At 39.7% G+C, this 13,120-nt stretch overlaps 1 protein-coding gene and 1 pseudogene across 2 annotated transcripts in view; one reads left to right on the forward strand and one right to left on the reverse strand.

Moving 5' to 3' along the window:
* ADORA1 (adenosine A1 receptor) overlaps positions 1-13,120 on the forward strand; it is a 134,510-nt gene that overhangs the window by 58,750 nt on the left and 62,640 nt on the right. The window lies entirely within an intron of this gene.
* Positions 1,575-2,544, reverse strand: LOC133069507 (annexin A2-like; annotated as a pseudogene).

Consider the following 13,120-nt stretch of genomic DNA (forward strand, 5'->3'; position numbering starts at 1 on the left):
GCATGTACTCCTGGAGGCCACACCAGCAAGGACAGTGATTGACTACTGCTTGTGTGTCTCTCAGCAGCGGCAGCAGTCTGTGCATGCTTCCTGGTCCCATGACAGGGGACAGTGATTGGCACTCGCTCCTGGTTCTCTCGGCGGTGGGGGTGGCTTGCACCCACTTCTGGAATGCACTGTGGCAATGGAGGCTCACGCTCACCCTGAGAGCTTCTGTCCTGTTGCCTGAGAGCATGCAGAAGGGAAAGAAGTTTCTGTAGTGATCCTGCCCCTTCCCAGCACAACCCCTCAATAATGGTACCTTGTGTCTCTGGCTGGCCCACGTTTCTTCTGCATATGCCCTTGGTTGTAACCACACCCCTCTCCTGCCCATTCGGGCTGTCTCTGTGCAGTCAATCCCAGTTGTCTCCCCATGTCTGATCTCTGAAGCCCCAGCTTTGGCACTCAGTCCCTGCCCTCCCTGGCAGACAAGCATCTCAGACTGGGGAGTGCATGGTGATGGTATTGAACATCTGGGCAAGTCTCTCTCTGTTTTGCCTTACACAAACCAGTTGTTGTGCTCTCCTCCAAGTCTCTGAAGCTCCCCTTCCATCCTGGCTGGTGTTCCCACCAGTGAGGGGACTTCCCCAGGGTGCAGGAACGTTTTTCTTTCACAGCTCCCTCCCAAGAGCACAGGTCCTATCCTGATTCCTTTCTCTCTTTCTCTCCTTTTTTTCTTTTGTCATACCTGGTTCCATGGAGATTTTCTTGCTCTTTCAGAAGTCTGAGGTCTTCTACCAGTGTTCAGTAGATGTTTTATGAGAATCGTTCCACACATAGATGTATTTTTGATGTATTTGTGGCAGGAGGTAAGCTCCACATCTTGCACCTCTACCCATATTGATCCCCCTTCTGATTTATTTTCTAATATAGGCATTTAAGACTATAATTTTTCTTTAAAGTGCCACTCTAATTATATTTCACAAGTTTGACATGTAATGTTTTGTCTGTAAGCCTTTCTAAATATTTTTAACTTCAATTTAAAATGTCTTTATTCCATGAGTTATTTAATGTTTTTATCATTCATGGATGTTATTTTCATACATGTGATAATATAATAGATTTATTTTTCTTTATCACATTAAAGAATATTATTGTACTTTCCTCTAACTTTCACTGTTGATGAAAAAAGGAGTCAGTCTAGGTATCATTTACTTGAAGGTTATATATTTTTTCTTGCTGACTGCTTTTAATATCTTTTCTCTTTAATTTTAATATTTTTAAGTTTTAAAAATAAAAATTTATTTTATCCATCTGTTTATGACATTATGACATAGTACACAAGAAGCAAAGTGTTTCACATCAGAGATTGCACTTCCAACTCCTTGGAATGTTCTTTGTTTTTTTTTTGGATAAAAGGGAAGACTAGACAGGAAAGGCAGGAAATGCTTGAGCAACTAAAATAAGGTTGGGGTCTCAGGGAGCAATACTAACATCATCCTCACAGGGAAAGGGCACAAGGGGCAGTTTGTGGCAAGCTGATTTTCTAGGACTGTTAGCTGGAAGCATAGGAACACCACTTCTGGATGCTCATGCTATCTCATGCTTAAGTCATGAGATACACAGGTATAGAGCACTTTCTGGTAGTCACTCTTGGTGTCTTGCTGGATGTAGTAGTACGGCAGCTTGTAATTGTGGGAGACCATGGTTCTAATCAAGCCCTTATAATGAGGGCTTGCTCTTCAGGGAGTCATATACGGCAAAATACAGTAATTTATTATAAATACTCTGGGCCAGGTTTAGGAAAACATCTTCCCAGTCTCCTTTGACCTCTTTCTTTATGCTCCCTAATATGTTTATAAATCTCTAAGGGACATAACTCTTGTACCTTTCAAGTACTTTCTGGAGGTGACACACACTCTGCTTGGTAATGATGTTTATCCATTCAGAGCATCAGTTCTCTCCTCTTCTCTTTAGTACAATAGAGACTGAAGGTATCTTGGTCAGTTAGTACATAATGACAGAGCCATCGTCTCCTCTTCTACCCTTTACAGGGGCAACTGACTACTTGCAGAAGTCACCAGATGTTTCAGAAATAATGTCCTTCTCCGGATCAATTTTATACATTTCCTTGTAGACTCTGTTAATTTTCTGTAGCTTCTGGTTGGTCCTTGAGCAAATAATCTCAGGGAGTCCTCATTGCACCCCAGCCCCTTTCAAATCAGAAGCATAATACTGAGCAAGTGTTTTCAACAGTTCTCAAATCACCATCTTTAGGTGGCTGGACAAGGCTGACTGCAGTGCTGATGTAAGTTTCTTTCTTGTCCTTCTCTGGTAGGCAATATCCTGTCTCTTTTCATTGCTGCCTTTGGTCAAAATGTGGATGATGGTAACCTCATCCATACCTTTGCTCTTGATGGCTGTTTCAATGTTCAAAGCATTCTACTCAGCGTCAGAGTTGTTCTATGCTTTGACTGACCTGTCTGTACTTAAAGGTGTAGTGTGATTACCCTTCACGCCGGGCTTGCACAGAAATTCATGAACAGGAGACATTTTGACAGAAGCTGGGCCAAGTACCCAGAGCTATGTGGACCCATTTTTTAAAAATTTATACATTATGAAATTATCAATATATGTTATAATTGTATGTAATTTTTATTTAAACTGCTTGTGATTAGCTGGGCTTCCCAATTTTGTCAGTTATTTGTTCTTCAGTTCTGAGAAATTTTAAGCCTTTAGCTCTTCGAATACTGCCCCTGTTTGTCTCAGTCTTTAGAATTCCAGTTCAATCTTTCTCTCCTACTTTTTATCTCTTTGTCTCTCTGAACTGTGTTCTGAAGAGTTTCTTTAGATCTGTCTTCCAATATTGTAAATCTCACTTCAGCTTTTCCTAAGCTGATGTTTAGTGTCTTTTTCAAAAGTTTTTTTTAATTGAGAAAATGTAACACAATTCAGAAAGGTACAAAAATATAAATGGAGAAGGAAATGACAACCCACTCCAGGTGTTCTTTCCTGGAGAATCCCATAGACAGAGGAACCTGAAGGGCTACAGTTCATGGGGCCACAAAGAGTTGGACATGACTGAGGGACTAACACTTTCACTTTCACAGTTTAACAATTAATTATGAAACAAATACTAAGTAATCACTCTAGAAATGGAACTTTACCAAAGTCCAGAATTTGTGTCTCTGTTCCTGATCCTCAACCACCACTTCCCCCACCAGAGAAAATCATCACTCTGACTTTAATAATTTCTTTGCTTTTCTTTACAGTTTTACCAGCTATATCCATTTTTGTTTGTCTGTTTTAATGTAATGCTCTGTATTTGGGGTCTTACATCTTTTATTCAACATAATATTTGAAAATTAATCCATGTTTGTACCTGTGGTTCACTTATTTTCCATGTTTTGAGGCAGTACAGTTCATGAAAATATTACACTTTTTATTCTGCTTTTGATGGATATCTGGATTAGTTTTTTCCCTTTTTTACGGAGGCACTGTTTTCAACAATGCTGCTATGAACATTATTGTTTATGTATATTGAAACACATGTGCATGAATTTCTCAAGGCTTCGTACTAGGAGTGGAATTGTTGGGTCACAGATTATGTATATCTTTAATTTTACTAGATAATTCCAGGCTATTTTTCAAAATGTTTGTTCCATTGAATTTTTTAGTTCAATTGTTTTATTTAATTCATTTAGAAAAATTTTATTTGGCTCTTCAAATCTGCTTGATAATATATTCCTTTGCTATTTTTGGATATTTTAATTTTCCTTAAGCTTATACATGTTATATATGTTTTTTCAGATCCAAACTAGAAGCCTTGTAGGCACGATTCTGCTCTATCAGGTTTTCTCAATGTTAGCACTATTGACATCTTGAGCCAGAGAAGACTTTATTGTAGAAGGTTGTCCTGCACATTAGAGGGTGTTTGACAGCAACTGGCCGCTGCACATTAGATGTCAAGAGCATACACATTCCCCTCCTAGCTGTGACAACCAACAATGTCTCTTGGAGGACAAAGTTGCCCTAGATTGTGAACCACCATATGCCCTCTACTTTTTCCCTTATGTGACCTCACTCATGGTGTCTTGTTTCCTTGTGTTTTGTGATTTTTTTGGTAAGCTCATGTTTCTTAAACCTGTATCTGTGGGAATGCTCTGATGCTTGGATTGAAATTGCTTTCCTCTGGGATGTTTTCTATTTGCTACTGCCAAGCACCTGAGGACATTGCTAGCTCAGGATCATACAAAAAATAAACATTTGGCTTTAGATTTTTTGAACCCCTAAGATAGTGTGAATTGTGGGCCACAAATCTGCACAAGATTTAGCTGGTGGTTACTGATTCTCAGAAGAAATGCTTTTCTTCTCTCTATTTAGTGCCAGATTTAATGCAGCTGGGCATGACACGGATTTATTTTTAATTTACCCTTGTAATGAATTGTAGCCTTTGGGCTCTAGGTTTATGGATTTATTCTGGGAGTGTAGACTCCTATTAGTCTCTTTACCTTTAACAAACCCTCTGTGTCTTGCAAGATATGTGAAAATTGAAACTCATTATAAATGCTGACATTAGTGCAGGTTTATCTTTCTGGCTTTTACATGATTTTAAGGCTTCCGAATTTACCTGTAATTTTTCCCCGATCTATTGGTTCATTTAAAAAGAGTTTTCAATTATTTTGTCCAGTATTTTTAGTTTTCTTTAATGAGAGGATCAATCACTAAACTACTATGCTATACTTTAGAACATGAAGTCCATAACTTAAAAGATTACAACAACAGTGAAGCTGACTGAACAATTTAACACAACACAAAAGCAATATAAAAGCAGTTAGATTAATAATTTATACAAAGTGCACTCTTATAGGCCTATGCTAAATGTGGGTTGATTTTAAGAGGATTGATGAAGTCCATGAGGACAGGTATATAACAAATGGAGTTGTGGAGGGTGCTCCAACAGGTCATATCTCAACACAGGATCCAGATTTTCTCACTAGTGAGGGTTCTTGGCACTGACCTCAATGGTTTCTTGAGAAAAAGAAAACGCACTCAAGTACTGCTAAGTCAGACCACATAGTAGGATATTTTAAGTTCTGGAATTTATCCAGTGTTTTCTATAATTCTAGGAAAATTGATTTTCTTGGTGAGTATGATTAACTTTCACTATAATCAGTTCCATGGAAATGAAGTCCCACTGATAGGGTTGATGCTTGGTGATTTAGATACATCTTCAAGTTTGCACAGAGTGGTTAAGAGCACAGAAGTCAGACTGCCAGAGTTAGAGTCTGGATTCCCCTACTTAAAAATCTTTCTTCTTAACCTTACAGTGTCTCCATTGTAATATTTGTGAATTGAGAACAATGCTAGAAATTATCTCATAGGTTTGTTGTGAGGCTTGAATGAATTAGTACATGTAAAACACCTAGATTACTGCCTGGAACACATAAGCACTCAATAGATATTAATTTCAAAATGGTAATGTAGATATATATGAGAGGGTAACAGGCAGGAAGGCCAGGGGTCTCCAAAGAGAGGAAATAGGCTGCAAGTGTCAGACATTTTTTATTTCTCTCTTAAGTGGCCGGAGGAAACAAACAAGTGTTAGATTTTTTTCCCCTTCTCTATACAAATTTAAAAGGAGGTCTCATATATATGTATATATGTGTGTGTATATATATACATATATATATGTATATGTATACATGTGTACATACATATATATACATATATGTAACATATATAACATATATATAACATATATATACATATATATATAACATAACAAAATTCATACCAAAATTCATACCATTCATATAAAAATCTGAGAATGTCTCCTGAATTGTGATTTTATGTCCATCAGATAGCACTGCACTTCTTTATTGTTGGTGATTTCATTGGGTTTCCCTTGTGGCTCAGCTGGTAAAGATTTCATTGTGCTCAGAGTACTGAAGCAGTAAGAAATGAAAGCAGGTTCCAGTGGTCAGTCACTTAGTCCACACATCCAGCTTCAGCTCGACATGAGTACTTCCTCCATCCAATACATCAGCAGAGTTTCACTTTCAGGATCAGAATGTTTACAAGTCTTGTCACATACAGAGACATGAGTTGCCTGAGGTCTGAAGAGCTGAGTCCTTCAAAGCTTTTTAATTCCCTGTGGTGAAGAAGCAGTTCAGTAAACCAAGAAGCAGTTCAGTAAACCAAGCAAATTTCCCATGACTTCACTACCCAACAACATCGATATAAATAATATTTCCATACTATGTTTCATCTTCTAAAATTTCAGTAAACCAACAATAATAAAAGCACAAAAACAAAGAAAATTAACAACTTTGGTGACTTCCTCCATGGTATCAAGCAATGAGGTGATTTTCAAAGTTCACAGTACACATTCTTCAAACAAATGATGCAATGCAAATGCCTTTTGATGGGAATAAACTGCTGAGATCCCTCTGCCCCATCTATACTTTTCTTTGTAGGAGACCAGGCTACAAACAGTGAGCTCTATTTTTGCATGTTTATATTCACACTCTCTTTAATAACCTGCTTTTGGGAGGCTGAGGTTTAGTTCTGTCAGAAATTTCTGGTATACTGCCTTTCAGAGTCAGTGGGCCACACACTGATCTTAATCTTAGGAACAGAGGCAGCTTGGTATATATGAATCTTGCTTTAAGTCTCTGCATTTCTTACTTGTTTTCTTCATTTAGCATTTATTGGGCACTTACTGTGTGACAGGAACTTTTCTAGGTGCCTTCCATAAATTCATATAATTGGGAAGGCAACAACAGGCTCCCTAAGCCACAACTGGCCTTTCTCAAGGAGATGGAGGCAAAAGAAGTGAGAGACCCAAATCAAAATGATTGTGTGCTTCCAGACACACCCTTACCCTGTGCTCCTCATATTAGCCACTGGATCCACTCAACATCTGAGATGGAAACCGGGAAGTTATCCTAGAACTCTCCTCCCTCCCTTCTCATATCCCATTTATTCCTTGTCTCTCAAGGCTTCTCCCTCACTGATCTGTAACCAGCTGTCTACCTGTCCAACTTTCTCTCCTAAGACAGACACTCTATTTGATCATTGACTGACTTGTTCAATTGCTAAGTTGGGTCTGACTTTTTGTGATCCCGTGACCTGCAATGTGCCAGGCTCCTCTGACCTCCACTATCTTCCAGAGTTTGCTGAAATTCACGTTCATTGAGTCAGTGATGCTAACCATTTGACCCTCTGCCCTTTCTTTTGCCTTCAGTCTTTCCCACCATCAGGGTCTTTTCCAATGAGTCAGATGACCAAAGTATTTGGAGCTTCAGCTTTAGCATCAGTCTTTCCAATGAGTATCAGGGTTTATTTATTTTAGGATTGACTGATTTGATCTCCCTGCAGTCCAAGGGACTCTCAGGAGTCTTCTCCAGCACCACAATTTGAAAGCACCAGTTTTTTGGTGCTCAGCCTTCTTTATGGTCTAACTCTCATATCCATGCATGACTACTGGAGGAAATAATAGCTTTGACTATATGGACTTTTCTCGTCAAGGTGATGTCTCTGCTTTTTAATATATTGTCTAGGTATGTCACAGCTTTTCTTCTAAGAAGCAAGAGTTTTTAAATTTCATGGCTGTAGACACTGCCATGGGGCTTCCCAGGTGGTGCTAGTGGTAAAGTGGTGCTAGTGCCAGTGAAGGAGATGCAGGTTCAATCCCTGAGTCAGGAAGGTCTCCTGGAGGAGGGCATGGCAACCCATTCCAGTATTCTTGCCTGGAGAATCCCATGAACAGAGAAGCCTGGTGGGCTACACTCCACAGGGTCCCAAACAGGCAGACACAACCGAAGCAACTTAGTACAGCACAGTCACGATCCGCAGTGATTTTCAGTTCATTCACTCAGCCGTGTCCGACTCTTTGTGACCCCACAGACCGCAGCACACCAGGCCTCCCTGTCCATCACCAACTCCCAGAGTTTACCCAAACTCATGTCCATTAAGTCGGTGATGCCATCCAACCATCTCATCCTCCGTCAGCCCCTTCTCCTCCCGCCTTCGATCTTTCCCAGCATCAGGGTCTTTTCAGATGAGTCGGTTCTTTGCATCAGGTGGCCAAAGTATTGGAGTTTCAGCTTCAGCATCAGTACTCCCAATGAACATTCAGGACTGATTTCCTTTAGGATGGACTAGATGGATCTTCTTACAATCCAAGGGACTCTCAAGAGTCCTCTCCACAGTTCAAAAGCATCAATTCTTTGGTGCTCAGCTTTCTTTATAGTCCAACTCTCACGTCCATACATGACTACTGGAAAAACCATAGCTTTGACTAGATGAATCTTTGTTGGCAAAGTAATGTCTCTGCTTTTTAATAAGCTGCCTAGGTTGCTTAAAACTTTTCATCCAAGGAGCAAGTGTCTTTTAATTTCATGGCTGCAGTCACCATCTGCAGTGATTTTGGAGCCCTCCAAAATAAAGTCTGTCACTGTTTCCACTGTTTCCCCATCTATTTGCTATGAACTGATGTGACCAGATGCCATGATCTTAGTTTCTGAATGTTGAGTTTTAAGCCAGTGTTTTTCACTCTCCTCTTTCACTTTCATCAAGAGGCTCTTTAGTTCTTCTTCACTTTCTGCCATAAGGGTGGTGTCATCTGCATATCTGGGGTTATTGATATTTCTCCTGGCAATCTTGATTCCAGCCTGTGCTTCATCCAGCCTGGCATTTCACATGATGTACTCTGCATGTAAGTTAAATAACCAGGGTAACAATATACAGCCTTGACATACTTCTTTCCGTTTTTGGAACCAGTCTGTTGTTCCACGTCTGGTTCTAACTGTTGCTTCTTGACCTGCATACATATTTCTCAGGAGGCAGGTCAAGTGGTCTGGTATTTCCATCTCTTTAAGAATTTTCCACAGTTTGTTGTGATCCACACAGTCAAAGGCTTTGACATAGTAAAGCAGAATAGATGATTTGCAGTGATTTTGGAGCCCAAGAAAAGAAAATCTGTCACTGTTTCCACTTTTTCCCCATCTACTTGCCATGAAGTGAAGGGACTGGGTGCCATGATCTGTTTTTTGAATGTTGAATTTTAAGCCAGATTTTTTATTTCCTCTTTCACCCTCTCAAGAGACTCTTTAGTTCCTCTTCACTTTCTGCCATTAGAGTGGTATCATCTGCATATCTGAGGTTGTTGATATTTCTCCCAGCAAGCTTGACTACAGCTTGTGAGTCATCCAGTCTGTCATTTCACATGATGTACTCTGTATATAAGTGAAATAAGCAGGGTGACAATATACAGCTTGTTGTACCCCTTTCCCAGTTTTGAACCAGTCAGTTGTTTCATGTCAGGTTCTAACTGTTGCCTCTTGACCCACATACAGGTTTCTTAAAAGACAGGTCAGTGGTCTGGTATTCCCAGTCTCTTTAAGAATTTTGTACAGCTTGCTGTGATCCACACAAAGGCTTCAGTGTAGCCAATGAAGCAGAAGTAGATGGTTTTTCTGGAATACCCTTGCTTTCTCCATTATCCAATTAATGAAATTTGATCTCTGGTTTCCTTTTCTAAACCCAGCTTGTACATCTGGAAGTTCTCAATTCATGTATTGCTGAAAGTCTAGTTTGAAAGATTATGAGCATAACCTTGCTAGCATGTGAATAAGCACAATTGTATGATAGTTGGAGCATTATGACTGGATGAAGCATAAGCTGGAAACAAGATTGCCAGGAGAAATATCAATAACCTCAGCTATGCAGATGATACCACCTTTATGACAGAAAGTGAAGAAGAACTAAAAAGCCTCTCCATGAAAGTGAAAGAGGACTTTATCTTTCTGGCTTACTTCACTCTGTATAATGGGCTCCAGTTTCATCCATCTCATTAGAACTGATTCAAATGAATTACAGTATACTAACACATATATATGGAATTTAGAAAGATGGTAATGATAACCCTATATGCAAAACAGAAAAAGAGACACAGATATACAGAACAGACTTTTGGACTCTGTGGGAGAAGGCAAGAGTGGGATGTTTCGAGAGAACAGCATCGAACCATGTATATTATCTAGGGTGAAACAGATCACCAGCCCAGGCTGGATATATGAGACAAGTGCTCAGGCCTGGTGCACTGGGAAGACCCAGAGGAATCGGATGGAGAGGGAGGCGGGAGGGGGGATCGGGAGGGGGAATACATGTAAATCCATGGCTGATTCATGTCAATGTATGAAAAAAACCACTACAATATTGTAAAGTAATTAGCCTCCAACTAATAAAAATAAATGGGGGAAAAAAAAAAGAAAGTGAAAGAGGAGAGTGAAAAAACTGACGAAAAACTCAACATTCAGAACTAAGATCATGGCATCTGGTCACATCAGTTCATAGCAAATAGATGGGGAAACAGTGACAGACTTTATTTTGGAGGGCTCCAAAATCACTGCAGATGGTGACTGCAGCCATGAAATTAAAAGACACTTGCTCCTTGGATGAAAAGTTTTAAGCAACCTAGGCAGCTTATTAAAAAGCAGAGACATTACTTTGCCAACAAAGATTCATCTAGTCAAAGCTATGGTTTTTCCAGTAGGCATGTATGGACATGAGAGTTGGACTATAAAGAAAGCTGAGCACCAAAGAATTGATGCTTTTGAACTGTGGAGAAGACTCTTGAGAGTCCCTTGGATTGTAAGAAGATCCATCTAGTCCATCCTAAAGGAAATCAGTCCTGAATGTTCATTGGGAGTACTGATGCTGAAGCTGAAACTCCAATACTTTGGCCACCTGATGCAAAGAACCGACTCATCTGAAAAGACCCTGATGCTGGGAAAGATCGAAGGCGGGAGGAGAAGGGGCTGACGGAGGATGAGATGGTTGGATGGCATCACCAACTTAATGGACATGAGTTTGGGTAAACTCTGGGAGTTGGTGATGGACAGGGAGGCCTGGTGTGCTGCAGTCCATGGGGGTCACAGAGTTGGACATGACTGAACTGTTAGCAGGTGCTCAAAAGTTGTTCACTGAATGAAGTAATGAATAAAGTTTTATTATTTCTACATAAAAATTTCATGAGTTAATTCCTCTACCCTTATCCCATTAATTGCCCCAGTTTAGGGTCTTACTCTTTCTTATCAGAACTCTTAAAATAATGTCCTAATTTATGTTCCTTCTCTCCACTTTGTCCTACCGCCACCCCATTTCCTCATTGCCTCAGTGGTTATCTTATAAAGCACATATTAGAGTATGCTGTTGCTTTGATTCAATGTTTTAATGCTTCTCATTGCCCTTAAAATAAATTCAAGGCCTCATCTCTTACCTATTTTTCTCCCAAACCCTATGTTTAGCTATACTGAATGATAGTGTGTGTGTGTGTGTGTGTGTGTGTGTGTGTTTACGCCCTGGTGCCTTTGCACTTGTGCCTTCTGCCTAGAATGCTGCCCCCTTTTCTCTGTATGATAATCTCCTGCCTATTCTTTGAAATGCATCTCAAATATCCCTTGCTTGTGAAACCTTCTGGGACACTACAACCTCCACCTACAGAGTATCAGACCTCTATTTGAGCTTTTGTTGACTGGCTATAATATTTGCTTACACACCTGTGCCCTCATCGCTCTCTAGACACTAGAATCTGAGTTCTTTAAAATCCTGTGCTTAGTATCCCTAACTTTTTCACTGGCTTTAAAAATTATTGAAGGCAATAGGGTGGAAGGTAAACATCTGTGTACAGTGGAAACTGTTTTCAGTCCAAGAAGCCTGGAAGAACCTGAGTTAACACTATCGCTGACATTGCTTCTATGGCTAAAGATGGCCCAGCCCTCAAAACATGACTCCGATCTCTCCCTCCTCACCTCTCTTCTCCTTTCTTATTTCATCTTCCATGCCCTTCTCTCCCTCTCTTCTTCACCATTTTAATTTTATTTATTTTCCTTTCCTTTCTTCTTTTTGTTGTTATTTAACATTAAATATTGCACAAAACAATATTATGACAATATTAATGTAAGTAAGCAATAACAATAGTATACCCACAATTCTGTTACTATGACAAATCAAATTGTTTTATTTGTCGGTATTCCCTTTCCATCTTTATACATCTGCATCATTTTGCATGGTTGTTATTACAATGTAGTTTTAATTTTATAATTTATTTTTTAGCTTTTTAAAAAATTTATTTATTTTAATTGGAGGCTGATTACTTTACAATATTGTAGTGGCTTTTACCATACATTGACATGAATCAGTCATGGGTGTACATGTGTTCCCCATCCTGAACACCCCTCTCACCTCCTTCCCCATCCCATCCCTCAGGGTCTTCCCAGTGCACCAGCTCTGAGCACCCTGTCTCATGCATTGATCGAACCTGGACTGGTTGATCTATTTCACAAATGGTAATGTACATGATTCAGTGCTATTCTCTCAAATCATGCCACCCTCACCTTCTCCCAAAGAGTCCAAAAGTCTGTGCTTTACATGTGTCTCTTTTGCTGTCTCGCATCATTACCATCTTTCTAAATTCCATATACATGTGTTAATATACTGTATTGGTGTTTTTCTTTTCTTTTCTTTTCTTTTGCAGTTATATTTATTTATTTATTTCACTTTACAATATTGTATTTGTTTTGCCATACATTGACATGAACCCACCATGGGTGTACATGTGTTCCCCATCCTGAACCCCCTCCCACCTCCCTCCCCATCCCATCCCTCTGGGTCATCCCAGTGCACCAGCCCTGAGCACCCTGTATCATGCATTGAACCTGGACTGGCGATTCGTTTCACATATGATAATTTACATGTTTCAATGCCATTCTCCCATATCATCCCGCCCTTGTCCTCTCCCACAGAGTCCAAAAGACTGTTCTTGACATCTCTGTCTCTTTTGAAGTCTCGCATATTGGGGTTATTGTTACCATCTTTCTAAATTCCATACATATGCATTAGTATACTGTATTGGTGTTTTTCTTTCTGGCTTACTTCACTCTGTATAATAGGCTTCAGTTTCATCCACCTCATGACAACTGATTCAAATGCATTCTTTTTAATAGCTGAGTAATATTCCATTGTGTATATGTACCACAGCTTTCTTATCTATTCTTCTGCCGATGGACATCCAGGTTGCTTCCATGTCCTGGCCATTGTAAACAGTGCTGTGATGAACACTGGGGTACAAGTG

Source organism: Dama dama, chromosome 14 (genome assembly GCF_033118175.1).
Source record: "Dama dama isolate Ldn47 chromosome 14, ASM3311817v1, whole genome shotgun sequence".
Classification (NCBI taxonomy): Eukaryota; Metazoa; Chordata; class Mammalia; order Artiodactyla; family Cervidae; genus Dama; species Dama dama.